This window comes from Triticum dicoccoides, chromosome 5B, assembly GCF_002162155.2.
Source record: "Triticum dicoccoides isolate Atlit2015 ecotype Zavitan chromosome 5B, WEW_v2.0, whole genome shotgun sequence".
NCBI lineage: Eukaryota > Viridiplantae > Streptophyta > Magnoliopsida > Poales > Poaceae > Triticum > Triticum dicoccoides.
This window is the reverse complement of record NC_041389.1, coordinates 42,569,602-42,574,449: the sequence shown is the minus strand read 5'-3', so window position 1 is coordinate 42,574,449 and position 4,848 is coordinate 42,569,602.

Sequence of the window (4,848 nt, the reverse complement as noted above, 5' to 3'; positions counted from 1 at the left end):
CTGGTCAAAGGCCATCCTGCGAAAGTCAAAGGGCTATATCTATTGGGGAATGGGATTCGGGGTGGCCTTCAAGGTGTAGCTATGCCACCGAAACAATGCACGGGATCCGATGCATGTGTGAAAGCTTTCTGGCATGCGTAGACGCCCGTCTCGAGGCTCCGTGGTGTGCCCCCCTCCACGAAAGGTAGTGTTGCCGTCACTTAGAGTTGGGGATGGTGCGGGTGCAATGGAACCAGAGGGACTCTAGTGTTGGGTGGTCCAGACCGTGTTCGGGGATGTAGCTATGGGCTGACCTATCGCAACCAGGTTGAAGAGTCCACCGGTCAAGGCCCGTCCAGTGAAATTCAAAGGGCTAGATCTACTCGACAACTGGGATTCGGGGTGGCCTTTGGGATGTAGATTAATGTTTTGATGGTGTCACACCAACTTGTTGATTTTGATGATCCAACACTTGATGGTTTGACTAAATGTACCCTATGTGCTAGCTGGTTTAATGTTATGTTGGATCTTTCTATTATTTAATCATTCCATTATTTTTTCAGAATCACCTCTTTGATCATCATTTTTGGAATATAACTTAATTTTCAGAATCACCTCTTCCTCGACTACATGAAGGATTCCATCAGGTACACCAGTGTTCTTGGGCTGGTAGATGTTGCAGAGGAAGTGAGGAAGAAGGCGACTGGTGAGGAGAAGCAACACATGGAGCAGCACTATGGAAAACCAGGTAAGGTGATCATGCCCATCGACATGCTCATATGGGCAATGAAGGAGGCTGACTTCGGTGATGCTGGGCAGAGGCAGCCGTGGGCAGACCACAGCTATGTCGCTCCAACACAATCTACAGATCATGCAAACGCAGCAGAGGTGCACGAGGACGATGACGACCTATAGATCATCGCACCGCCAGCAGTGCTGGCTCGCCGCCGTCCTCCCCACATCATCGTCATCGATGAAGATGAAGACGAAGAGGAGGTGGAGGTGCATCCAAATCCTACCCAACTGAAGAAAGAGGCAAGACAATTAGGACGCTTAGCAGGACATACACCTGAGTGAATATGAAACTGTAAGTTTCAGATTCAGTTTCTTCAGTTATCCCGAGTGTCACTTATCTTTAGTGTTAGCAAGTTTTAGTTATTTTGAGAAAGTAATGTGCCATCTATGTAGTGCTACCTATGGTGCCTCCTATGTGAACTATATAGCTATGTTTAGTGTTACCAAGTTTGTGCAATCCGTGTGATGTTACAACTAACTTCTCCGAACCATATTTCAGGTAGGGGATGCAACCACTTAGGATAAAAAAGACAGATAGAAACTTCATCGGGCTTCGATAATAAGGTTCTTAACTTAGCATGAGGGTCACTAAAGACCATTGTCGGTGTCAAAACCGGCGGATCTCGGGTAGGGGGTCCCGAATTGTGCGTCTAGGCGGATGGTAACACAAGACAAGGGACACGATGTTTTACCCAGGTTCGGGCCCTCTTGATGGAGGTAAAACCCTACGTCCTGCTTGATTGATATTGATGATGTGGGTATTACAAGAGTAGATCTACCACGAGATCAAGGAGGCTAAACCCTAGAAGCTAGCCTATGGTATGATTGTTGTTCGTCCTACGGACTAAAGCCATCCGGTTTATATAGACACCGGAGAAGGCTAGGGTTACACAGAGTCGGTTACAATGGTTGGAGATCTACATATCCGTATTGCCAAGCTTGCCTTCCACGCCAAGGGAAGTCCCATTCGGACACGGGACGAAGTCTTCAATCTTGTATCTTCATAGTCTTGGAGTCCGGCCGATGATGATAGTTCGGCTATCCGGACACCCCCTAGTCCAGGACTCCCTCAGTAGCCCCTGAACCAGGCTTCAATGACGATGAGTCCGGCGCGCATGTTGTCTTCGGCATTGCAAGGTGGGTTCCTTCTCCGAATAATTTATAGAAGATTGTGAACACCAGGATAGTGTCCGGCTCTGCAAAATAAATTCCACGTACCACCGTAGAGAGAATAATATTTACACAAGTTCAATCTGCTGACGTATTTTGTGGTGTGATGTCACACCACTTACCAAGCCTTTACTAGAATTGTTTTCATTGTACCACCTCAGCGCATTTAGCGAAGCGGTTTCCTTGGCACGTCTTATTCCGGGATTCCCATCAATACGGACGTGGGTAACCCAACCGCGCCATTGATTGCGGCGCTTGGGAGATAAGCGAGTTTTATCAGGCCAGTGGGGACGCATGTTTTCGTCCGCCCATATAAAGTGATAAAGATCCAACCATTTTACCTGCACCTTCTTCCTCCTTGGCTTATCCATCTTCGTGAACTCGAGCTCCAGCACCCAAGTCCGCACATCTCACCTCAACCTTCTCCAACTATGTCCGGAGCGGGAGGCAAGTGGATGGCCTCCTCCGTTACGGAGGGGCACATCCAGAAGCTGCGCAGCACTGGATATCTGTCCAGCGACATCGCGCACTGGCTCCCAGACGAGGGAGAGCTCATCCCCACCCCCAGGCCCCATGAGAGGGTAGTATTTATTCCCCATTTCCTCCGCGGACTGGGCTTCCCACTCCATCCCTTTGTCCGGGGGCTCATGTTCTACTATGGCCTGGATTTCCATGATTTGGCCCCGAATTTCATCCTCAATATCTCGGCGTTTATCGTCGTGTGTGAGGCCTTCCTCTGCATCCAGCCCCACTTCGGCTTGTGGCTCAAGACCTTCAGTATCAAGCCGAAGGTTGTAAAGCGCTGCCAAGCGGAGTGCGGAGGCGCCATGGTGGGCAAGATGCCCAACGTTACTTGGCTTGAGGGCACTTTCATGGAAACCATCAAGGGGTGGCAATCGGGGTGGTTCTACATCACTGAGCCGCGTGACCCTGAATGGGCAGCGGCCCCCGAATTCAGATCTGGCATCCCCATACGGCTCACCTCCTGGAAAGAGAGCGGCCGGACATGGGGTGATTCAGAGGAGCTGACCGGACTCCAAGCCTGCATCCAAAATCTAGTGAACAACAAGCTCAAGCTTGTCAATGTAGTCCAGGTCATGCTCATCCGCCGGATTCTCCCGTGCCAACGACGGGGCTTCAGTATGTGGGAGTTCGATTCGGCGCAGCACCAGACTTTAAGCGGGCTCTTCGACACTACATACGAAGATGCCTGGAGGGTGCTGTTTAAAGGCGCCGAGGCCCCCGCATCCGCTACCGAATATCGCGGATTCAGCTCGCAGCGTCCGGCTAGCGAGGTAAGCGATTTTGCCCTTTACGGGACACTTGTTTTCCATAGTTTGACACTATGCGGGATCTAAACTCCCTCTCCTTTGACAGGACTGGCTGAAGAAGGCTGAACAGACTATCTTTCCGGCCCCATTGCCAGAGGACCCAGCAGACGCCCGCTTAACGGGGCTGCTGGCTCCGGCACCCCACGTGGTGCCGGAGAAGAAGGCCAAGAAGAAAGCCACGGGCACTCAGAAGAGTTCCCATTTTCAGGTGTCATCGGACGATGACTCCGAGGCAGACTCCTCCCACAAAGGCGAGGAGGAGAAGAAGAAGGCCTCTCCCCCAGCGGGGGGAGGGAAGAAAAGGAAGGCCTCCCCAACGAGGGAGGCCGGAGGGTCCAAAAAGGGAAGGAATCTTCCCCAGTACTGCTCTGCCAGCGCCGAAGTATCCGGACTCCCGAATAACTTCATGGTTTTTTCTTTTCGCCACATAGTGTCTTTCTACTGCCGCATACAACCCTGCAGTCCGCCCAAGGATGATCTTCCCGCTTCATCGAGCGGGTCCTTGGGTGCGTCGGATATGGATTCTCTTCCAACCGCCTCCACCCCCCGTGATGCGGACGATGCCGAGGTGGGATCCCAGGAAGGGACCCGCCAGGAGGAGGGGGGCCCGGAGGTGTCGCAGGGCAACTTCCCGAACTTTGCACCAGACTCGGCCCCGGAACCCGTAGTGGCTCCGGAGTCCGGCAGGCGGCCCCTTCGTAAGAAGGGCAAGACCGTCATGCCGGCTGCCTCCGTCCAACCGGAGGCGCCAGATAGCTTGCTGGAGGCGCTCAATGGCGCCTCCATTGAAGAGGAACACCGCACTGTTATGAGTGCGGTGATTCAGAAGGTTCAGGTCGCCAAGAGCGGGCTGACCGAAGCCTGCAGCAGCCTTCTAACAGGCTTTGAGGTAAGAATTTTGATATATGTAAAATAGTACCGCATTGACAGTAGCCCCTGATGCTCGGTTCGGTATTCGGAAAGAAAAGGCGGACTGGGTATCTAAAAAGATATATGCAGGAGTCATATAAAAAATATGTCAATATGGGGTTGCAGGTTGTGCTGCTGACCTCTGCCGCACTGACTGCGGAGGTCAATACTTTGAAGCAAAGCCTCGAGCGGTCCGAGAGCGAGCTCGTCCGTGCCAAGAAGCAGCTCGAGGACAAGGAAGGTGACTAACACCTTATTAAAATTGTACCTTACAGAACAGGATTTGGTTGCAAGAAGAATGACAAGGATAACGTGGGTATTGCAGGGGCCACAAACGAGGTGGCGACCCTAAAGGAGGCGGTGTCCGCGGCCGAACGTAATGCGGCCGCGGAGCGCACCGAGCGAGAGAGGCAGGAGGTGCGGGTGGCGGAGGTACAGCAAGAGCTCCAGGCTCTCGTGGAAAAACATGAGAGGTTGGAGCGTGACTCGAAGACTCGAGAGTCCGAGCTTGCAACGGCTCTTGAGAGTGCCAAAGCCGCGAAGGCCGAAGCCTACAAGGCCCTCCAGGAAGTCGAGGCGTTGAAAAAAATAGCGGCGGGTAAGGCATTTTTCATGCAAAGTAAGCATGTGAGTGTGAATTACCAATCACTTACCCGAATTCGAA